Here is a 25,250-nt window from a genome sequence, read left to right on the forward strand (position 1 = left end):
CAACAGGCAGCTGGGTTTCTCAAAACCAGCTACTACTTTAACCTGTGAATAAAACATCCATTGTTTTTGCCCATGTTAATAAGGGTGATGATCTACACAAAAACCATTCATCATTTTGATTACCCAAGTGTCTTTATGTAAGAATGGAGGGGGAAAAATGACAACCATACGCTGATCTGCTTCATTAGAGTGAAGAACATTCTGAAGTCAGAACATAGGAATGATACAAGCAGTGTGGAATGCTTGCGTTTCTAAGCAGTCTAAATCACTCAACTCCAATATGGCAGAAGGGGAGTGGGGACCAGGTACTGCCCTGAAAATGGAAGAGCTGGGTCTTCACCTCCCCAAGATGGGCACTTTCTGTGGGCAGCACAGGAAAAGAAGTGCAGGGCATATTCTCCATGGAAGAATTCTGGAAGTTCTTTTTTCTGACCTCTTCCTGAAGTGGCAAAAAGAGCCATCCTACCTCAAAGGTAGGTAGGTGCCTATTACACTTTAAAGTTGGCATGCTTCTCCCTTCTATGGACTTCATTTTTGGTTTCAGTGCATTACATAAACCATCCTATCAATGAAATCTGAGCCACAACTATGATAGGAAAACAAGGGAGTGTAATGTTTAAAAGCCAACACAAGTAAAAGAAGACCACGGCTGGTCTGTGCTGGTGTACAATGCTGTGTCTTGCCTGCTACCAGTTTCCTTCCCTTTCCTTTGCAGTCTGCATTACCAGGCCCTGTTACTCCAGCAACCACTCAGAACAAGGTAAGCTCACTTTGGGCAATAAATCAGCAGCGACCCCATGCCATGTGTACCCCCAAAATAAGACATATCAGGCCTTCAGTCAACTTGGTTCTCTCTGAAATCTCTTCAGTGATTACCATAGCTTTCAGTCCCAAAGCTTCACACACTTGTCTGGTGCCAGTGTGTGAATGCAAAACACTTCATAAGAGAGGAAACATGCACATTCAGAGATGTTTAAAATATGCTGGTGAAAAACATACATATCAGAATAACCAACATCTCTTACTTACACTTCTTTATTTACTAACTATATTTTTAGTACTGACTTGGTATCAGGAATTGTGCAAGATACTTTTACATATTAACTATTTTTTATGTTTATAATCTTGTGAAGCTACAGCTATCATTTTTGTTATAAACTTTTTTAAACCCCTGAGATTTTGAGAAGTTAAATATCCAAACATGACATAAGGATTAAGTAGCTAAACTGGAATTTAAATCCAGAATAAGACCAAGGCAATATTTTAATTTAATTGTAATAATTTAATTGTAAGAAACAAATTAAAAATCAATTTTCCAAGGAATGTGTAAAGAGAATGACTCCTTACTGCCTGGTAACATATAAGCACGGTTTAATTTATCAAAAATGGTAGTTGTACGCACCAAAGGAGAGCAAAATTGGAAAGAAGGGAAGCTGGTAACTTCCAGATAGAGACAGGAATGTTCCAGCCTGGCTGCCTACTGGGTAGAGCACAAGTGAAGAAGGAGTACCCCAGAGAAAAACAGAAAGAAATCAGGGCACACTCCAGGCAGCAAGAAGTCTAGGGTGAAGAAGATCTCAATAGTGGAAGATTTTTCTCCCTCAATAGTTTTTCCAAGACAAGTCCTATTTACATCAGCAAGCTCCAAAATGTACATATATGCTAAACCTTACTTTTGCTTTGTAGAAAGGTTGGAAAATATGAGGCCAATTTTTTTCTCCAAATATATGAGCCTCTACTATTTTCAGTATAACTCCTATCGAGGGCTTAGTTGAATCAAAGCAGCTTACAGCAGGACATGACATTAGCTGCCCTGCAGTCCAGCCCTTGACTTTATAGTTGAGGGCAGATGTGTTACACCACCTGCCCAAGGCTATGCATGTGCAGTGAGCTGGAAAATCCCAGGTCCTAAGATTTCTTTGCTGGTCTATTTTCTTCCCCATCACAGCACTAGTAGAATATCTAAGTAGAAGTACCATGGCTGAACCTCACCTAACAGTGGTGTTTAGATCCTGAGATTTGACAGGTATTTATGATATGGCCTGAAAATCATGCAAACAATTGAAAACATGACGTAAACCTACCCCTGTTTCAGAATGGTAGTGCAGTTCTATTGGTTACGAGATGGTCATTGTTTCCAGTGGAATTCTGCTTCCTAACATCTCTCTTAAAATAACCTGGAAAAATATCAAACACGTTTCTTTAGTTGTTCTATATTATCCTGCAACAATCTAACTTGGAGAAATGATGGGCCTGGAAAGTCACATGGGAGTCCCTTCCAGATATGAAGTCTGTCCAAAACCTGCCCTGTCAGCCTTGGTCACCAGCTACCCGCCCCATGCAGGCCCCTGCTCCTGCCCTCACTGGAACAGTGCATGCATTCTTTCCTACAATTTCACAGATTGGTGGTTAGTATTTAATGCTGAATTACATTATGGATACATTTTATAACATGGATTCCAGGACGTAAAAAAAAAAAAAGTGGTCTCTACCAGGCTGACCATATTATCTAAGCACATGAAAATTTCTAAATGATAGTACTTTAAAGGACCAAAATTATATATATCTATAGTTATCAATATATCTAGCTCCCAAGGCCATCATACTCAGCAAGCATCCTCCTTCAAACTACCCAGCATAAGAACAAGAATGCTCTTGCGGACTGCACAAACTTAGTGACTTAGATTAAGCTTTCCAAATGCGGATTATAGTCATATTATATCTAGATATACTGTGTAGATGTATATATATAATATATATACTGTATTATACACAACACAATGCATATATTGTGTATAGGTATACAGTGTATACCTATACACATGTATTTATTCCTATACATGTGTATACATACAGACACATAAATACATGATAGGGACAGAAGGCAGAGAAATTCTAGATGGACATGTAAGGGTCTCTGGAGAAGCCCCACCCTCAAGCTGAAAAGCCTGAGACTGCAGCCCAAAGTGAGAGCTTATACTCTGTTTTCCCGATTGAATGTTACCTCTTCCTAAACCACCCATGGCCCCACCCTACCCCGTGCTGTGGCTATAAAGACCCCAGACTCAACTGGCAGAGAGGAGAAGCTGCTGGACATTGCAGACCATGGCTGGATGTTGGAGAGAATTTGGCTTGACTTCAGAGGGACAGTTTGATAGTGTAACTTTGAAGAATCCGGCCAGAGGTGGCTGGACTCCAGGGGAAGATTACCTTCCTGGCCCATCCTGCCCCTGGAAAGGGGATGCCCTTTCCAGCTCCCCTTCCACTGAGACCCACTTTCATTGGCATTTACCACCATTTATCTCCACATTTACCACCTTTCAGTTCGTTCATGTAACCTCATTTTTCCTGGACACCAGACAAGAGCTTGGGAGTCATGAGTGCAGACACAAAAGGGCCCACTGAGCTATTAACACTTAAGGTATCTGCAGGCAGCAGCCCTAAAAGAGCACTGTAATACGCCCCCTGGGGTTTCAGAGGTCACGGGGTTCTCTGCTAGATGTTGGTGAGGGGCCCACAGGGAGTTGGCTCCCGCCAGCATCCAACATTGCTCACCCTGGCTCCGGCATCTGCTCACCTGTGTGCTCCCTCCAGCATGGGGTGGAACACAGAGGGTCTGAGTGAGTGGAACTCACCCCTGCCAGTGCCATAGTGGCCAGCTGGTTCCAGCACGTGTGCACTCCAGTTCCCACCTTGTTTGCAAACTCCCTCCCACAAGAGTTGAGAGTTGAGGGCTGAGTAAATGAGGCACCCTTATCGCAAGTCCTGGGAAGTGTCAGGGAAATATCTTGCTTCATACACACATAGATATATAAACATAGGCATCAATGTAGTCATTCATACATATGTGTGTGTATATATATGTATTTGCCTCAGTGTGTTTAAATAGATATTATAGACACTTATAGACTAAAGAGAAAAAAAATCCCCAAAAATTTCTATATGAAATGAGTATGTCCCATTTATAGAACTTTTAAAAAATAAAAATATTTAATAATAACCAATTAGAGAAATTAAAACATTTCATATCAGGAAAAAAGACTCAAAATAGCAAGAAGCATAAAGCATCTTTCATTTGCATTTTCATTTGTAAATATGACACTTAAAACACAGTATTTTAAAAATGCAAGCAATGCTTTTACAAATCTTTTTTGGTTTCTGTTGCAGTCTGTTTAAAGCGAGTCAGGTGTTCTACCAGGTCTTCATATGACTTTGTTGCATTAACACATAGTATACCTAATCCATTTTTCACATGTTCATTGTAGAAAAATATTCACAAACTACAACTTTTGCAAAAGGTCTACACTCTGGGTTTGGATTCTTGTGAAGTTCACTGTTTCATCTTGGGCAGCCTTCCTGGTGGATGTCTTAGAAACCAAAAAGCTGTGATAGCTCCTCTTTACTCCATGAGCTCCTGATTGGGTCGTCCTTCAAACACCATTTGAAAACTGCAAGTCTCTTGTCACACATTTTTTTTTTTTTTTTTTTTACATCCTGGAATCTATGGCATAAAAGTATCCATAATGTAAATCAGCATTAAATACTAACCACTAATCTGTGATTGTAGGAAAGAATGTGTACACTGATTCAGTGAGGGCAGGAGCAGGGACCTGCATGGGGAGGCAGCTGGTGACCAAGGCTGCTGGGGCAGGCGGCCAACAGGCTTCATGTCCAGAAGGGACTCCCGTGTGACTTTCCAGACCTACCATTTCTCTAAGCTAGATCGTCACAAGATAATACTTAACAACTAAACATATTTTTCCCGGGTATTTTGAGAGAAATCGTAGGAAGCAAAATTTCACTGGAACCAATTATTGTCTCATAACCAATTCAAATGCACTACCTTTCTGAAACAGGGGTGGGATTAATGCATTCCACTGTTACCCCATGTTTTCAATTCTTTGCATGATTTTCAGGCCATACCACAAATACCTGTCAAATCTCGGGATCTAAATGCCAGTGTTAGGTGAGGCTCTGGCTACTCTGACCCAAGGAGTTCTGAGTCATTCAAGGGTTGCCTCAGACCCACTTGGCAAGTGCAAAGAGACACTAGTGAAAAGTTGTCAGCAATCTGGTTTCAAAATCTGTCTCATGGCCTAGAGTTGCCTTCCCTTTTGTTTATAACTTTTAAGATCTTTGTAAATTCCTATTTCATTAAACCATCTGAAGCAATTAATTAGGATAAGAAACAAGCTGATAAGTGCCTGGGTTTTATTGCTAGATAACTCATAGAAGAAGCAATTTCTACTCATCCATCAGGAAAGACAGATTTTTTTTTAATTTATAAGATTATGCAAATTCATATATTATAACACAAACTAAGCTTGACCCTCAATTTCCTGATAACTTTGTCCTTCTTGCTATGAAGTTGGTACCCAGCCTGCCCCTCCTTTAAACTTTACGTGGCTTCAAAGTACTTCGAGTCACCCATAGCAAACTTTACCCACTGTGGAAGGGTTTTAATTTTGACTCCTGACCTGCAGCATATTTAGGCTATAAAATCTAATTGCAAAATCTCCATGTTGTGACAAAGAACAACAAAAAGTAATTTCCTTTAGATTTATAACTTTAGAATTACAAATGATGTTAATATGACTAAAATTACAAAAATGAACAATTTTCATTCAATAGGCACTTAGATTATTCCAGAAGTGGCCAAAGTGCTGGCTGTGTAAACAGTGATAGCCAGAAGACTGACAGGTACAAAGAAAGCCATTCACCACCAGATAACGACAGAGATTGCAGGAGAACATGTCAGAGATTTCTTAGAGCTTCAGGGTGTGTGGTTTTAAAATATCCAGAATAGTTCTGCTACACATTCAGAATTTGCCAGACCTCAGCTTTAAGACAATAAATCATTTGCTTAAGGAAAATCTCTTTCTGTCACATCCTCACAATTCACGTATAAGTTTCCTGTCTGCCTCTTCACTATTGGAAAATCTTTATGTTCTAATCTAAGTCACTACTTCTGCAGACCTTAGGATCCAAGGGAAGAAGAAAGCTATGGGAACTCAGGAGACAAGACAGGGTTGTGCAAGGAAGTCTTCTTGCTTGAAAAGAGGTCTAATAAGTCCCAAGGTGGCCTCTTCGCCAAAGTACAGATTCTATCTACACATCAGAACTAGAATATGTTTTCCAAGTCAGACAAAGATTTTTCCAGGAACTTTAGGGTTAAGCATTAGGTGGATGTGCACCAAAAATACTGCGGCAGCACAGTAATTCATTGATGTAGTCAAGTAATACTTATTTATTGAGTACCTGTTACATGGAACAGTAGGTACTGCCTGGAATACAAAGTTATACAAGACAGACCTCTGCCTTCAAGGCATTTATAATTTAGCTAAGATGAGATACACACAAAAGAGAGTTAAACTGAAGAAGATAAATACTATCTGATCCCAGGGAAAAGCATAAAGATGATAAATGCTCTAAGGCTGCACCATCCAATGAAAATATAATGTAAGTTACATATGTAATTTTGTATGTCCCAGTAGCTATGTTAAAAAGCTGTTAAAAAGGTTTGGGTGCAGTGGCTCATGCCTGTAATCCCAGTATTTTGGGAGGTCAAGGCAAGCAGATCACTTGAGGTCAGGAGATTGAGACCATTCTGGCTAACACGGTAAATCCCTGACCCAATAAAAATACAAAAAATTAGTCAGGCATGGTGGCATACACCTGTAATCCCAGCTACTCGGGAAGCTGAGGCAGGAGAATCGCTTGAACCCAGGAGGCAGACGTTGCAGTGAGCTGAGATCATGCCACTGCACTCCAGCCCCAAGTGACAGAGCAAGACTCTGTCTCAAAAAAAAAAAAAAAGCAAACCATGCTATCAAAATAAAATTCATTGAGATATTTTTGTGTGTATGTATTCTAAGTCTGAAATCCTTACACTTACTGCACATCTCAATTTGGACTGGCTACATTTCAAGTACTTTGAAGCCATACCTGGAGAGTGGCTACACGATTGGACAGCACATACCCAAGATATTAAGAACAGGCTCCCTTGGTAACATGGAGGCTTTGTTGGATGGAAAAACAAATTTACTTGTCTTCTCAGAACCAGCTGCCATGGAGGCCAGCACAACCTAATCAGGCACTGATTCCAACAAAACTACCCTCCATTTACCAAATATACTGATGAAAGTAACACAGTCCTTGGAATTTGGTTGACTTGGGTTGGAATCTCACATGCAGAACTTTTTTCTGTGGAACCATATTTATCAAGTAGTTTAGTAATGGGTTGATTCAGCACGTCTGGAGTATTCAAGCTAAGCATGTTCCAAGATAATGTCTGGTCTTTGACTGCCTCCTGGGAAATAATATCTAAGGCCCTACAATATTCTGACTGACAGGAGTGTCTCTCTCTCTCTCTCTCTCGACCTGAGATCTTTGAGCCATGCCAGATAGTTTACACTGACAATGCAGTTTACGGTGGGGACCTGTGGCCAGGCTGGATCTGGTTGACTTCAGGAAGGGCTGGAGTCTGAGTAATTAAGGTCAGCCATGCAAGTATTCCATGCCTTTGTGATCAACCCTCAATATCCCTGGAAACCAAGGCTACATTGCGTTCCTTTGGTTGGCAATATTCCATTCATTTTGTCAAATGTCATTTCTCGGAGAACACAGTGCTGTCCTTCTGACTCCACTGGGAGAGAAGAGTCTTTCCCGAGTTTTCCTGAGCTCAGGATTTATACACAGTCTTTCCTGAGCTTTGCCCCACTGCCTTTTATGGGTGCTAACTTTAATCTGCATCTATCCCGTCACTGTAATCAACCCTAACTGTAAGTATAAATGCTTTTCTGAGTTCTGTGAGTCCTTCTAGAGAATCATTGAACCTGATAGGGGTATTGGACACCACCAACTCAAAGCTTCTCCCTCTTGTGATGATAATCCCAGTAAACACAATGACAAAACCTATATAAATATCCCTGGACACAGATGTGTTAGTTTGGAAGAGTCAGAAATACATAGAAATCAGTCTCTCACTTTATCAGGGCATTATGGTAATCTAGGAATTATCTAGGAAGACATCCAGTTCCCTCCAATAGCATCAGAATCTCTTAGGCAGCCAGTCTGTAGCTTTTCCAAAGGGTAAATTCCTTCCTAGGATCAAGCTTGCAACTTCTTTACATGAGCTGTAATAGGCATGTGGCTATAAACCAGACAAACGCCACTCATGATCCAGTTCCCTCCAATAGCATCAGAATCTCTTAGGCAGCCAGTCTGTAGCTTTTCCAAAGGGTAAATTCCTTCCTAGGATCAAGCTTTATTTGAGTTGTAATAGGCATGTGACTAGAAACTAGACAAACGCCACTCATGATATGATTAGTGCGTTTCATTGTTATCTTTCTTCACATATTTTACAGCCCCTGCCCTGTTTTTTTCAAAATTAACGTAAGAAGTTTCTTGCCTTATGTATTCTTACTCTCTCACAGAAACCAGTACATTACCAACAAATTAAGAAAAAATAATAGACATTCCATTCCATGTTCCATTATTCTATTGAGCAGTTAACACTGATATTCAATGAAGAAAGCCAAAATGCATTCTGCTTTGGATAAATATTTCAACAGAGTGGGATAGAAGAAAAGTCAGATCCCACGTCATGAGTGTCCCCAGTTCATTGTGAAATACACCCACACAGGTGAAGACATATTCTTAGTCTGTGGTGTCCCCATGGACTTCCAGACATATGGACTAGCTAAAAACTTTTGGAAGCCAATCAAATCCCAAGTCTCAAAGCTGTACTCTACTTGCATTGGCTTTCTCTGTCTGCGAGGGTCTACAGACCAAGGCACTCTACTTTTGGCCTTCACTCTTTCTCACACTCCCCTGCTTTTCACTTCTTTCTCATCATTCATTCAAGGAGACCCCCTTAGCCTTGTCATAACACTGATTCTCATTTCTCCATGTTGATATCAGGATTCCATCCTGTCTGAATTATCTTCCTATGTACTCCCTGTTTTTTCAAATTCTAATGAATATAACAGGTTGGGGGTACTTAAGAGTAGGGTATAAGTTTACTAATATCTGTCTTCTTATATCTAGTGAAATAGTCTTCAATGCATGTGTTAAATGGAACATGGGTCATATCAAAGCAGCATGCAGTCCTATATATCATCTGTATTCTTCCTTAATAACCTCCCTAACCTCCCTCCTTTCCAGGCCACCAGACACTGCCAATCTGATACATCTTTTTTTTTTTTTAATTTGTATCTATGTATCTATCTATCTCTCTATGTATCATCTATCTATCTGGAGACCAGTTTATGGCGCTGGCAAATTTTTGTATTTTTGGTAAAAACAGGGTTTCGCCATGTTGCCCAGGCTGGTCTCAAATTCCCAGGCCCAAGAGATCCACTGGCCTCTGCTTCCCAAAGTGCTGGGATTACAGGCGTGAGCCACCATACCTGGTCCAATTTTATATATCTTGACTAGCAATTGTGTTAAAGAAGCACTTATGAACTATATTCTATCATTCTTCTGATCATTTTACATGGGATTGTTTATATCTAAATAATATTGTGAATTTAGTGAAAGGTCATTTTTAACATTTACAAAATATAAGTATTAGTCTCTAGGCTCTAAAAGAGGGATTGGCAAACTATGACCTATGGGCTCAATCTATCCCATCACCTGTTTTTGTTAATAAAGTTTTATCCGAACACAGCCATGCCCATTGTTTATATATGTTCTATGGCTGGATTTGTGCTACACTGGCAGAGTTGAGTTCAGACTATTTGACCTGCAAGGGCCAAAATATTTACTATCTTACCTTTTCCAGAATAAAAGTATGCCAACCCCTGCTCTAGAAAATCATAGAGTAAAAGACTCAACAAATATGTATTACAGATAATTAAACATGCTAAGCATAGTGTTTTAGAAATGAAGAAGAGAGAGAGAGAGAAAGAAAGAGAGAAAAAGAAAGAAAGAAAAAGAAAGAAAGAAGGAAGGAAGGAAGGAAGGAAGGAAAAGAAAGAGGGAGGGAGGGAAGGAAGGAGAGAAAGAGAGAAAGAGAGACACAATTTTAAAGTAAGAAGGAACCACCTCTGGGCACATCTACTCAAACCTCTTCCCTAAGACTCCAGAAGAGTAGAGGGTCTTGCTGAAATTCACCCAGCTCGATATCAATGTGGATTAGCTTAGAAAGAGCCCCTAATCGTTCACTCCAAACAATTTATCATATATCACATGGCATCAGTAAGGAGGGGCACTTCTACAATATTGCATCCCATAGTTTTATATGGCCTTTAATATCTTCCAGTGAAAATGATAAGGACATGCAGGAAATCATTACCATCTTCATAAGTTGAGTATTTTCTATACTTTCACACAAAACCATTTTGAAACTCCAGCTAATTACTATACTTCCATTTCCTCTGAGGGAAAAATAAGAAAAAAGCAAACCTTCTCAAATTCCTAGCACAGCCCATTGGTTAATGTTATCTACAGTCCCATCAAAGCCACTGGCCTCACTCCCAGGCTTGCTTTGGTACCAGCAGCCCCAAGTCAAACACCCAAGATGTTAAACTTTAAAAAAAGAAAAAGCACATGTTAAAAAAAAGAAACAAAGGCTGACATTTACGGTTTCAGGGTTTTTATTTCCAAGAGAGGTGGATTTCTGCCATGGCCCAGCATCCCCCAGAGAGTTCAGCATGCCACACCTCCAAATCACCAGGCTCTGCAAAGACAGGTTCGCGAGGCAATGAGGGAAATAAATATCCTTCCTTGGCTTTGCCCTTTTTGGTTTATTTTGGCGAATCTCTTCACAGTTTCATTTCAAGGTACTAACCTGCCAAGACCCATACGCCAGGGGGTATAATAATCACTCTTGTTTCCCAGCGAGGGACGAAGCCATCACATGGACAAACTAGAAGCCGTATTTACCGCCCCACTGACTTCCTGGGAGAGGGTTGTGAATTCAACGTGACAGTCGCATTTCTAATCTTGTTTTCAATTTTTCTTGACATGTTTATATTCTCATTTCCTGATGTGTGCCAAACAGCTTCAGAGACCCTTTTCGTTCTGGGCCCAGTTTTCAGTGTTTGTCATGGTGAACTTCAATTATGTGCTTGACCCCATTAATGTTTCTTCACTAGACCGTCTGCTCCCAGGCACGTGACAGCTGTTTGTTCATTCAGGCCTTCCTGCGGCACATGCGTACCTACTCCGTGCCTGGTCCTGCTGTAGACACTACAGACACTGCAGGAAAACAAGCAGAGAAGGCTGTTCCTCTCATTAACTGCTTATCCTAATGAGAGAGGCAGAATCAATGAAATAAGCAATCACTGCCATGATGTAAATAAAACAGAGAGGCCGGGCGCGGTGGCTCAAGCCTGTAATCCCAGCACTTTGGGAGGCCGAGACGGGCAGATCACAAGGTCAGGAGATCGAGACCATCCTGGCTAATACGGTGAAACCCCTGTCTCTACTAAAAAAAAATACAAAAAACTAGCCAGGCGACGTGGCGGACGCCTGTAGTCCCAGCTACTCGGGAGGCTGAGGCAGGAGAATGGCGTGAACCCGGGAGGCGGAGCTTGCAGTGAGCTGAGATCCGGCCACTGCACTCCAGCCTGGGCGGCAGAGCGAGACTCCGTCTCAAAAATAAATAAATAAATAAATAAATAAATAAATAAAACAGAGTGACTTTGTAGAGTGTGACTTAGAGCAACATGGTAGAGTCTGTAAGGAAGGCCACTCTGTGCAGGTAACATTTAAGCTGAGACTGGAATGACAAGAAAAAGTCACATGAGGTCTTGGCAAAGGGCATTCCAGGAGAGGGAGTTGTCTGGGGAAAGACCCCAAGGTGATGATGATCCAGGGAAAAACTGAGCAAGAGAAGCAGGACAGGAGTGTAACAAGAGACAGGAGAGGAGAGGTGTGAGGGAGGCAGGGCCAGTGCATGCATTATCTTGCAAATAGAGGTAAAAAGCTTTGGATGTTATTCTACGGGAGAGGTTGGCAAACTTGCTGCAAAGGTCTGGATAGTATTTTAGGCTTTGTGGGAATATAGTCTCTGTCCTAACTCCTCAACTCTGCCGTTGTCACCACAGACAAGAGTGGGCATGGTTGGGTTCCACTAAGACAATATTCACAAGGACAAGTGGGAGGCTGACTCAGCCTGTGGCTATAGTTTTTGCCAACCCTCGTCTACGGCACTAGGAAGCCAAGGTATATGTAAGGAATAGTTGAGGAAGAGGCATGAGCTGCGGGGCAATTTTTTAAAAAATCCTAGGACTGTAGTGTGGGGAATGGTCTGCAGAGGATGGAGAATGCAGGAAGTGGGATAGACCACAGCGGTCTAGAGGAGATGGAGGAGTGGGGGCAGATGTAGGAAGCGTTTTGAACTAACTGATTAGGAAAATAAGAAAACATGAGAAACTGAGAATAACACCCAAGATTTTCACTAGAACAACTCAGTCTATGGGGTGATTTCTGAGACAGGAGAGATGGAAAAAAACAAATTTGGGGAACAATCCAATAGTTCTTTCCTGGATGTCTACACAGAAGTCTTCACTAGAAATTGCAATGGAGATGTGAGTAAGGTGGGAACAGGGAGGTTCTGGAGCTCAGAAGGGGCTGGGCAGAAGATAAAGGTTTGGTAGCCCTCAACATACAGATATCATTTAATAAGGTGCTAGAGGGGACATCAAGGCGAAGCATGACAGAAAGAGAAGAAAATGGCCACTCATACTGAGAGTTGGAAGAAAGATGTGTGGAGTGTTCAGCATTAGAACAAATGAATGCATGCAGAAATGAATGAATAAAGCCCACATCCCTGTATTACGAGGGTCATCTTATTCCTCTCTATCTACAACCTCTATAGTTCACTGGAGAATTTCAGAGCGAATGGCTATGACGAGTTTGATCTTAGAATCAATTTGATTATTTAATGCCATCCCTGATACATCCCTTATCTTCATACAGGCTTTTAAGGACTTCCCAATAGGATTCTGTTTCTACTGACATCAATATAAATTGGAACCTGCTCCTTCACTTCAATTCTCTCCCCAGAAGTGAGAGCTGATAGCCCCAGGTAAGTCCCCAGCCACCATTGTAGATGCATTTCTTCTCTGGGGGTTACCTTGAGAGATCGAGGTTCTGTTGGTTATGATTGGATGGTTTGCTAACATAATTGTGAACATAATTTGTTCTGATCTGCTTCTGCCTTCCAGTCAACCCATGTTCTGTGTATTAGAAGAAAGGGTTGGTGTGTGCATGTGCATGCACACACGTAAGTGAAGAGCGTTTAGTTCTGCCTGTCTGTGCCTCAGGATATGGAATGTAACAGATGTTACAATAACACACATTTCTGGCTTTAAGAAAAGGATGAAGGAGGTAGAGTGGGCCAACTTGTAGACACTTTGGATTCCAAATCAAACCAGAAAAAAAAAAAAGAAAAGGCTGCACACAGTTACAAGAAAGTGCAAGCGGAAAAGAACCCCCACCAAGTTCAAAGGGACTTGTGTTTAATCAGACAAAAACAATTTTTATAGCCTCGGGAGCCCGTGTGGTGTGTGAGGAAGTTGTGCAGCAGGATGGCATTAGGCATTTAAGCCAGCATGCTTTTGTGTTATTTTCTTCTTTCTTTGTTTGCAACCAGGGTTCAAAGAAATTCACTGTGCAAAACAGATACTGAAGTAGATCATACCCACGAATTAACATTGTCATGACAAGCAGCTCTGTGTTATGAGCAAAATTACAAGTGATCCATCAAATAAAGCAGTTTATTGTCTAAGTAAGAGCTCCTTTCTTCCAGGATTCCACCATGTTGCTAGCTGTGTCTCTTCCAACGAAACTCTCATGCACCTAATATGAACACCAAGCAGCCTCCTGAACATATTCAGTGAGCCCGACTTCAAGAGAAAGCCCTGAAAGATGAGGATGTAGCAGCTGGCAAGACATAGAGAATCCTTTCCTTCTGAAAAAAATCATTCTCCTTCCTGAGCCCATTCACACAGGGCTTTGACTGTTTCCTACCTGAAGGTCACATGCATGGCCAAATCTCCATCTCATTAATTATAACTCTTGGCAAGCCATTAAAAATCTCATTTCATTTTACCATCCACCCTCCTTTTAACTGACTTTTCATAATTATAATTCTATTTTTGATATACTGGACCTATTAAATTTAATGCCATACAGAGATTTTAGAACTCCTTAAAAAATGACTCAAGCTGGACTGTGTCCACCAAAGGATGTGTAGTCCTTGCTTAGGAATATGAGAGGGGAAAACTGCAGTGCATTCTATTTTCATACCCAGAGGAAGAAAAGCCAAGTTAATTGCATATGGTCAGTATAATAATGCTGTCATTCTAGGAGGGCTATAATTAGCAAGAATTGTTTTCACAAACAGAACCAACCGAGCCCATGACTCCAACTTGCATTAGTTCTTTTTTTTTCCCCACCAGTTATAAACATTTCTATTTTTGTTCCTCCCCAAACATAAACATTACTCCGTTAAAAATACCCAGGAAGAAGAGATCCTCACGGTATCACTGCAAACTCTGGGAATACAGATAAGCCTCTTTGCAAATGTTGAGTCTATCAAAGGGATTAGAGTGCCAAGACAGGGTTGGAGGAACTGTTATCCAACAAGCTAACCTTTACCTGGTAACTTCAACACAGGAAGCCCCAGGTGAGGCACCTCTCCTGGACACAGAGGAGTGCTCCAAAGCCCCATGTGAAGATGAGGGGCCCTTCGTATCTTTCATGTCTGAAGATACATAAGGCAAAACTTACTTAGCTCCATGTCATGTCGTACAGTATGGATGAATAACTATGGGACAAAATTCTCTCTCACTTTAAACTACAGCTATTTAACAAACATTATTTGGACAGGAATTCTGAGCAGTGCATTTTCCAGTGCTGAAATTCAGTTAAGAAAGAGGGATTGTTAAATTTTGTCACACTAGACTGAGACAGTGGATCATCTGGAGTATCTAACAGTGATTCTTTCCCCAACATGCGTTCAGAGTCCTGTTGCTCCAGCTTCTAGAACACACTTTCCTCTGTCCCTACTGCTTTTGGCTTGTACTCTCCATACTTCTCATTCCATCACTACTTGTCTGCCTATGCCAAGTCTGTTCCTCGGTGCCTGAGTGCTCCAGGCAGCATCTCTAACATGCAACCTCAATAAGACCAAAGCCACTAAGAACCCCACTGGCTCCGTTTTACCTTCAACCCCATTTTCAGTGCTGTCCCATGTGCTTTTGGTCCAGGGACCACCCAGAGCTCCTTTGGCTTCCCTTCCCTTACCTGGTGTTCTGACACCTGTCATTCTGACTCCAGCTGGGATGACAGCTGCCACAGAACCTCTCTATACATCTCCTTCAACAAGAGGAAGGGTCCTCCCTGTGCACACAGTGCCCAGACCTTGCCTCTCAGGCCCTATGCTGCAGCATTCAATTTGTCAGTTGACACATCCATCTTTCCACTAAATGGCAGGTGCGCTGCTGTGTCCTACACTCCCAGTGCCTAATGCAAAGGCTGCCCTGATGCGGGCACTTGCTAAAGATGTGATTTAGTGAATGAATGGATGTGGCTTCAAAAAGTGACTGAATGAATAAATGTCAAACACATTGATGAATGAATGAACATGAGTCATTCAGTGCACCCTCTATGTTGAAAGAAATGAAGCTGGAACATAAGACAAAGCTTGGGATGCTAGGAGAGAGTTCTTTGAACTACATTTGAAGTACGCCTGTCCTCTATGCTATGATAAATATGCCTGGAATCCAGAAAAGGAGGCTCTAGATTGAGGCACTGAGGTATATGATGAGATAATTTTCCCTCAAAACTTTTTGATTCAAGGAGCAAAGCACTGGTTCAGAGGCCTCTTGTAAAGATAGTAGGATGTGGGGCTATGGAAAAATTCAAAGTGAAAAAGGTGAGCACATACCTGTTAATTAGGGCTCAACCCATTTCCGCTCCCAGGCAGGCCCCCCGATCCTCAGCACCAGCAATCAAACCAGACACACACACACTCATAGACATGCACACAAGGCAGGAACACCACAGTAGCAGCTCCTCCCCCGACCAGCTAGAGGCTGCAGAATATGAGAACCTGGCCTTTGCAGTGTGACAGGCCAGGAATCTAGCCTCTGCTCTGTTCCAGAAGCACCATGGGTTCGTGGACCAGTTAATTAAATTCCTTAGTTTTTTTTTTTTCCTCAGCTATATAAAAGGGGAAAAATGGTCACTTTATACAACTTTTATAAAGACTAAATGGTATACTGTATGTAAGGCACTCAGTAAGCATTTGTTGTTGGATTGCTATTGTGAGGCACTGTTGGAACTTGACATTGCTATGCTTAGCTTGGCTTGGTCTTTATCCAATAGATTCCCTTTATAACATAGTAGCCAGAGTAAAGGAATGGCCAGAGAAGGAATTTCCTTGCCTAACCAAACTGAAGCTGAGTTGATGATAGGTTAGACATCTATGGAATCTGAAATGAGTCAGTCCTTCCTTTCCTGAAGGTCATGATGTAACTTTCGTACCTATAATAACTATTCCTCTACAGCTGATTTTGCCGTGTTTTTTTTTTTAAGCCAAAATTTAACCAATTCCAATCAATTCCGTCTTTATATTTGCCACCACTCCATGCTGACTTGTTAGGCAATTAAGTATTCAGGTTAGTATAACTCTCAAATAAGTATTTCCTTGCAGAGGAAAAACAAAGAAACAAAAAACTATGAAAAAATATTACCCTTTAAAGGCAAAATGTCCATCCAGTTTTGAAGATTAAGAACCACTGGGGCAGAAGAGGTAGAATGACCTAGAATTCAGAACTGCACTGATAAAATCATTCCTTTGACAACACTAGGAGGTTGATTCTCCTAAGGTTGTCTAATAGATTTTAAAATTTTTGTTATCCTTGTTTTATAGAAATACAACGAGAAATATAGACATGGTTTTGTTTAGTTTTTAAATTCCAGATAAACAAGAATTTCAACTGTGACATTGTCTCTCAGCAACAGCCTTTGAATCTCTTGTGTAGTTCAATGAACTATTCACTAGATGAACCACTATTAACCTCTGCAGTGGGTCATCCTACTTCACCTGTACTGTTAGTACATTCATCAGAAGTTAGCATCAGGTAGGCACACACCTGTGGAGATAATGTATACCGTGTTCTCCAGACGGATGGGATTTGATTCTGTAGGTGACACTGATGGAATACAGCAGTGAGAGTCTTAAGAAATTTGATAGATATCACAAAAGAGACATTTTTAATAGTGTAAAAATCAGTAAAGGTGTTTTTCAAAATACATATAATTGAGAAAATATACACTACTCTACAGAGAGAGTAGATTATGAGATAGAGACGCAGGAAAGAACTATCTCAATTGTGTCCCCCAAAGCAAATAAATTTTTATTAAGTCCAGTGCCTTGCTTTTTATAACAATACAATAGCTTACAAAAGAAACGAAGCTTTAGTACACACTCTTGGAAATACCTTTTCAGATGATGGTGAAAATAATAAAACAGCAATGAAAATAATGACACCCATAATAGTACACACTGGGTGCATACAATATTCTCAGCACTAGGCTGAGCAACACAGTGGGTATTTTACGTACACATTCCTGAATCCTTGAAAAATCCCTGAAGCCATATATTACTACTTACATTATTCAAGCAAGAAAACTAGAGCTCTAAGATAGGAAAAGCAAGAAACACAAATGATTCTTTTCATTTTATAATTTTCTTTATCAATCCATGATTTATCTTTTGAATGCCCAATTTTCTATCTTCTTCATCCTAGGGGAGAGAGTATTAAGTTCTTTAACAGCAAAGGATTAAATATATAGTCATTCTCTACACCAAGATCTATTTAGTATTTCTTTGGGGCACAAAAATAAATAAGACAGAAATCTTGCCCTTTAAAACCTCAAGTCTGGCCAGCTGCAGTGGCACATGCCTGATATCCCAGCACTTTGGGAGGCCGAGGCAGGTAGATCACCTGAGGTCAAGAGTTCGGGACCAGCCTGGCCAACATGGCGAAACCCTGTCTCTACTAAAAATACGAAAACTAGCCGGGCAAGGTGGCGGGCGCCTGTAATCCCAGCTACTTGGAAGGCTGAGGCACAAGAATCACTTGAACCCAGGAGGCAGAGGTTGCAGTGAGGCAAGATCATGCCACTGCACTCCAGCCTGGGCAACAGAGCAAGATTCTGTCTCAAAAAAAAAAAAAAAAAACCACAACCACCACCACAAAAACTCAAGTCTATGCAGCATCACCTACCTTCTTCCTTAAAACTAAGATGAATACATGGTTCTGTTATACAGAAAGGAGGGAAAGTGATGAAAATTATACCAGCATCACCTCCATTTTTCCTGTGAGGTAGAACTGAGTCACATATATGTTTATATGTTGTGAGTTCTAGATAAATAATAAATGTCTTACTCTGGGTTTAAATGTGAGTTAATCTGTTCCTCTCCATGCATCACCTTCTAAGAGATTTCCTCAGCATTTTCTTCCACCTCATAATGCTCTTTCTCACTACATCTATACTCTCTCTCATCCACATCATGATTTCTTGCTCTGACCTTATTGATGCTACTAGGTTGGTGCAAAAGTAATTGCTCTTTACGTATGTATCTCTTTAAACACCTTCAAGTCTGTTGGGAGTTGGTCTATTTCGCAGATCTAGGGTCCAAATTCTGTCACCGATTGCTCTGCTGACGCGCTTAGTCCCATTCATTGTTTCATTAGTGTGCACCCTTTGACTTGAGTTCACCATCACCAAAAAGCTGTGTTTACAAGAGCCCCAAATCCAGGAACGGAGAACACTGCCATGTGCATGAACACTAGAGGGCGCACTCAAACGCGAAGACTTGGTGTTCAGGACTCTGCTGGCAAGGAAGGATCTTATTTGAGCGCCCCGTGGGAACCTAGAGGCCGCACCTTCTTCATGAGACAATGTCCACCCACAGCCATCTTCCTCTTCTCGTCCTGGGGGGCGAATCTGCAGTTTTTTTGTGTTTTCGTTTTGCAGGTAGAACAGCTCACTGTGGCTTCTGGATTCAGTTTCTGGCCTCCCTGCTCATCAGACTCAAGCCTCACCAGCTTCTCCCATCCCTGAGCATGTGAATAAGCCCCAGCCCCCAGAGACATTTCAACTTGGGTTCCTACTGAGGATTCCAGACTTGACCTCTCTTTCTTGTTTCTGTCCCCTGGAACTGTCCCTTTCTTGCTTTGGGGACGTTCTCTATTTTTTTAGTGCCACTATATGAGGGTAAGAGATTTATCCCATCAACTCAGCCTACTGTTTTGCTGGAAATCTTACAAAAGAACTATCTTCTTTATGTTTTCACCTCAATTCCAGAGTAACTAGAAATACTACCCTACGTAGTGTGTAAAGGGTACACACTAATGAAACAATGAATGGAACTAAGCGTGTCAACAGAACAATCAGTGACAGAATTTGGACCCTAGATCCGCAAAACAGACCAACTCCCAACAGACTCCCAACGCTACGTGGGCAGAGACACTTAGTTTGAATGCTATTCCAGTGTTGTCATGTTGAGAAATATGAACATTTTAAATCTTAAGGGAAGATAGGTAGTTTTAAGTCCATCCTTTCAATTTTACATCTGCATTTAAAAATATAATTTAAACTACTATTTAACCATTAATTATATCCCAAAAAAAGAGGATATAAAAACCCAAGTGAACACAAAGTTAACCTACTTGCCCATGGTTTTGAAACCCAGCCCACACACTTCCCAACCTCTCAGTATGTTCCCTTGGCTAGATGAATATCAAATGTAAGATGATTTCTGTGGTTAGGAGCTGAGTTGAAAGCAGAAACTCTTTAGTCTTAAACTAGAAGTTTCATTTTTTTACGTGCAAAAGCATCTATCTGCAAATGCCCAAATGAGAAACAACAGACTGGCTGAAACTATTCAGCACCACACCTGGCCCTGAGGGAGTCTACAGGATTTTTCAGGGACTGCCTCATCTCAGCATAATATTTATAATGCATCTTACTTTTTACTCTTGAGTTTTTATTTCTTTGAACAGAGTTAGGAAAATCCAGTCATTAAAGATTCTAGGACTCTAAAGTACATTTCAAAAAAGCAGAATTGTTCATGAGATCTTACAACCATGCTAGGTTCTTCGGACATACCTTTGTTTGGTTATGTGGCCGGAGGAGTTTGGTCTCAGGCTACAAAAGGCATAAGTCTTTCTAATCTGTGTATGAGCAAATATAGCACACAGGAAATCATTGCAAAGCGCTGATATAATCTTTTCTGTTTTACTCCATCTGAAGATGGCTCCTGTCTGAACCATGCACACTAATCATTTAATGTTCTGCAGAAGAAAAAAACAAACAGAGCAGGGAGGCAGATGTGGTCATATACTGGATCGACACTTAAAACAGTGAATGGCTGCTACCCCCCACCTCCTGCAGTAGGAAAGGGAGGTCATAATTATATGGTGGGGCAGGAATGGGTCAAAAGCAAATTTCCTGAGTGAGAGAAGTTCTAGAAGGTCACATGGTAAAACTGGCTGAAAAGTACCTCCAGAACTAGCAAATGTTTTCACTTGGCTTGAAGTCACAGAAAGAGCATTGCAGAATAATAGAATTACACATCCTTTGGGAGATATCTTTCTCTCACTTGGAGTGTGAAATTCTTGGTGATATCAACCGAAGCTCCACATAGTTATGGAGGTAAAGGAAACTGGAGGCTTTGAGAATTACAAAATATACCACAGATGGAATATTATCCAACTATATTTCTTGCCTCCCCTAAACATCAGTTACATGGTTCTGTCAAGAGATTCAGAGCTGCCAAGGGTCAGTTGCTCAGTTGTAGCAAAAACTATTTTCAGTTCATGGAATGGCATGACTAAATCAAAGAAAAATAAAATAGAATAAAAAGGCATCTCAAGTGCCCAGAAAACATGGGGCATATGGAAGTAGGCAGGCGATGAGGCAGGATGCTCACAGGAGAAGCACAATATTTCATTAGCTCCTTTAAAAAAAAGTTGCTAAAGAAACCTGGAGTGCTCAAATTTGGCTCAGAAGGAAGGGGAAGTCTGAAATAAGTATAGTAATGATAAACACATGCAAAGTTCAATATAATCTTCCCACCGTTTCTTTCCTTCCTAAGTTAATTTTTCTTATAGCAGGCATCTTCAACAACCAACTATGTAAATTTATTATTTCCATATGTTCTTTCTTTTCCCTAAATTCCAAAGACTGGTCATAATTATATGGTGGGCCAGGAATGGGTCAAAAGCAAATTGCCTGAGTGAGAGAAGTTCTAGAAGGTCACATGAGCTTTCAAAATCTGAATTAAATCAGAGAAGACATTGAACAATTTTGTGCAGACACCTTTGAGAGTGAAGAACTCTATCTTACAAATGGTGTGAATAATGCACTTGGCCCTTAATACAAACTTATTTGATAGCCCTGAATGTAATTCCTACTACATATCTATATTAGTCAGGCTTCACAGGTCTAGATGAAATTCTTTTCATATAATATTTTCACTGAAGGAGCATAGCTAGTATTCACAAGGAACATCCTAATAGAATTTTAAAGCTTTTCCCAATGAGAGATGGCTTGCTTTTATCATGCTTCTTGAGGAGAAAAAAGCTTAAGAGGTTTCAAATAAACACCTTATCAATACAGAATATTATTTAATCAGACCAGAGACATAGTGAGATTAAAATTATAAGGACAAATTATTGTGCACTAGCTTTCATAATTTTTAATTATAATTTCTACAATTTTATAACGTAAGTTATTTGAAAACATACTTAGCTATTCCTAAAGAGAGCAAATTCCCATTGCTCATCTCAAAAGGCATAAAAAGCACCAACACATCCTTCCATTCCACCAAACCTGTTGTGAATCATATTTTGAATTTCAAGTCATTCAATAAAATTTCTTCTAAAATACAAAAAATATATAAAAATGAGGAATTATTTATTTTCTTCTTTGTATCTCAGACTTTGATTGGGAATAATTCGCAAGGGTTTTCTGTTTCTTGTTAGAAGAGCTTCTGTTCAGTTATTCAATAAAACATGTATTGAGTACTCCTTGTTCAGAAAGAGCCCTATGGAAAGCAGAAGATGGAGTCTACATTTATTCAGAGTTTTATCACAGGAGAGACAGACATATTCCATGACACATATATAAGGATACCCATTTCTGTGGCCAGACGCATTAAAGATACAGAACTGACAACACAGCTGAGGAGACACGCTACACTATCCTAGTACAGACCTTCCTTGCTAACACAACCTGATTTTGTTAAATAACCAGGGCTGGAGCAAGGGCAAGGCTAGTAAGTACTTTGTTTGGAGTGTAAAATTTCAGGGGATATGAAAAAATTCAGTAATCAAGATAAATAGTACTTTAATATAATTTTTAAAGATCTAAATTAATGCAAAAATCCAGGATGAGCACACCATCAACATTTTGAATAAAGACCCTGGAGCCCCAATGGGGCTTGGCAAGAAACTGTCTTTATTTAAAATCTAGAGTGTTGTTCATCATTGCTTGATTTTTTGCATTCATATACCTTTTTAAAATATTGAATTAGTGTATTATTTCTCTTGATTACTGAGTGTTTCAGCACCATTTAAATAGTGTACCCAAGATGACTTCCTCACTCACCTAATCCTGGTCCCAGGCCTGCTGGACTCAGGAGTTAAATAGTGGTTTTCTCCATTCCCCCTTGGCAGACACTTCCTTTTCAATTACACCTAGAGGCAGCCACACAAATAGCTCTGGCCATTCATATGCAAACAATTCTGCACATGGCTTCCACGTAAGATTTGGCTTTTGTTGTTGATTTCTGATACTAAGCAGAGAGCAAAGAAGCCAGTTACCCCCACCCTCCCACTACTGCCTGTCTCTGAACACTGCCAGCAGCCATCCTAACATGAAATAAAAACCAAGGGCAAGAGCCAACCCCGTGAGGATGACTGAGCAAAACGACAGCACTTGGGTCCTTGCTGCCGCTGCTGAGCTCTGAACCAGCCCTGCACTGCTTACTCTTTGCATCTAGTTAGGAGACAATGAACATCCTTATGATATAAACCACTATTAGACTAACTATCTATTACCTGAAGTCAAAATATTTCTAATGGATATTCTAGCTTAATAGCCAGTGAGCTTTTGGAGTAAGGGTTTTTAAACTTTACTGCATTGATGACTTAAAACATATATGTTAATATTTCATCTCTGAATCATTTGCTTCTAGGTAGTGAAGCAGTGCAAATTCTCAATGGAATTCTCAATTGGAACATGGCTGTAATCTCTTTATATGGTAATTAATTGTGGAAATGTATGCAAATTAGAGGTCAAACCATCCTTGAAATAAAATATATGGATTTTTTCCTACTAAATACTTGTGATAAAAATGTCAGTGTCAACAATGTCAACAGAAATCTCCATTTGTATTTTGCTCTTGCAATAAAGAATTCTATTGTGTTGTCGTTTGAGGATGAAGGAGGGAATTTTCCTGAAGAGAGAAAGAATGTCCCAAATGTCCCTTAAGTTCCTTTGTTTTCCTAGATTCAAGAGCAATAGAATCAATGTGGTAGGAACCTTAGATATAATAGCCCTATAGGCTCATTTTTCACTTGAAGAAATTGAGATCAAAATAGAAGACAATAGGAGATTCCCTATACATCAGAGAAGCAGTTAACAGCAGAGTCGCAACAATTGCACAGGTTTCCTTTCCCAGTCTAGTATTCTTTAAACATGAATCATGATGCTTTCCAAAATATTTGACTCAGAGAGGAGGCCAAGGCACATGAGTCTCTGAGTAGAACAGCCTACATCGATATTCATTAAGTAGTGCTGGAATGCAAAGGTCTATAATTGTGCTATCCAATTTGGTAGACACTGGCAATAGATGACTACATTTAACCAATTAAAATTAAATACAATTAAAATTTGTTACTTTAGAAGTAACATTTCAATCCTCAACAGCTATACATGGCTAATGGCTACCATATTTGTCAGTACAGAATATGAGCATTTCTATTATCATAGAAAGTTCTGTTGGCCAGCACTGCTTTATAGCCACGAGTCTGCTTATTGTTCTGTTTCTAATTATAGGAACAGGAAGAAGGGAAGGATCACCTATAGAAAACTCACCCTGAAAAAGCAAAAGAAGAATTGCATGCATTGCATAGCTACTCAGGCTAAATATGTATCTCTCTCATTTCCTCTGCATGGTTCATATAATATCTATTAATTCCGAAAAGTATTTTTATCACTTAAATTCAAAAGCAATCTGAAAATCAACAATTCTCAAATGTGATGGCACCTTCTGAAAGCATGCATACATCAGAAATTTTCCTCCAAAGACTGGCTTTGGGAGTTAAATAAATTAGCTTTCTTATGCCAAGTTAACATGAACTTAGCCCTTAAAATAACTTTGGGAGGAAAACTTTACTGATAAAACGGTCTGATATAGTCTGGTTGTTTCTTCTCTCCAAATCTCATGTTGGCATGTGATCCCCAATGTTGAAGGTGGGGCCTAGTGAGCTGTGTTTGGGACATGGGGGAAGACCCCTCATGAATGATTTGGTGCCCTCTTTGCTGTAATGAGTTCATGTAACATCTAGGTTGTTAAAAAAGAGTCTGGGACATCTGCCCTGTCTGTCTTGCTGCCACTCTTGGCATGTGATATGCCCACACCCCCTTCACCTTCTGCCATGAGTAAAAGCTTCCTGAGGCCTCACCAGAAGTCAAGCAGATGTTGGTGCCATGCTTGTACAGCCTGCAGAACTGTTAGGCAAATAAACCTCTTGTCTTTATAAATTACCCACTCTCAGGTATTCCTTTACAGTAATGCAAAATGGACTAAATCACAGTCTATGGTGAATTTTCATTAAAGATAATCTTGGATTATAAATAATTTGCTGAAACATGTACACATACATACACACACCTAGGTCTTATTAAATGTTACATAACACATTATTCAGAATTATCTTTCACATGGTAAAGTTCTCACATAATGCTTGGACTTGATGCTCAAGAAGATGTGGCATTGTATCTTAACAAACTCAGGCTATTTCTAAAGCAATATGATTGCTACATTCGACACTCTTGACAAGTTTCTGAATCTTCATTTGAGTTGGGACTAACACAATTTTTAAAATTAGCTTCATAAAGGTGCCATTTAGATAGAATAATATTTACTCATTTAAATGTAAAATTTAATGACTTTTAACAAATGTATAAAACCTGTCACCACCTCTTCATCTTGC

The 25,250-nt window shown here is 40.2% G+C and overlaps 1 protein-coding gene and 1 long non-coding RNA gene across 4 annotated transcripts in view; one reads left to right on the top strand and one right to left on the bottom strand.

Annotated features, from left to right (window-relative positions):
- Positions 1-25,250, bottom strand: part of SEMA5A (semaphorin 5A) — a 519,394-nt gene that overhangs the window by 311,495 nt on the left and 182,649 nt on the right. The gene's annotated exons all lie outside the window — the stretch shown is intronic.
- On the top strand, positions 7,630-23,309 carry LOC117064742. Of its 2 annotated transcripts, none has more exons than XR_004429646.1 (3): positions 7,630-7,781; positions 12,928-13,036; positions 23,228-23,309. It is a non-coding gene; the product is annotated as an uncharacterized LOC117064742 (long non-coding RNA). The 2 variants fall into 2 exon arrangements; XR_004429645.1 differs by lacking the exon at positions 23,228-23,309 and adding an exon at positions 13,760-13,972.

Source organism: Trachypithecus francoisi, unplaced genomic scaffold, assembly GCF_009764315.1.
Source record: "Trachypithecus francoisi isolate TF-2019V2 unplaced genomic scaffold, Tfra_2.0 Lachesis_group2, whole genome shotgun sequence".
Lineage (NCBI taxonomy): Eukaryota > Metazoa > Chordata > Mammalia > Primates > Cercopithecidae > Trachypithecus > Trachypithecus francoisi.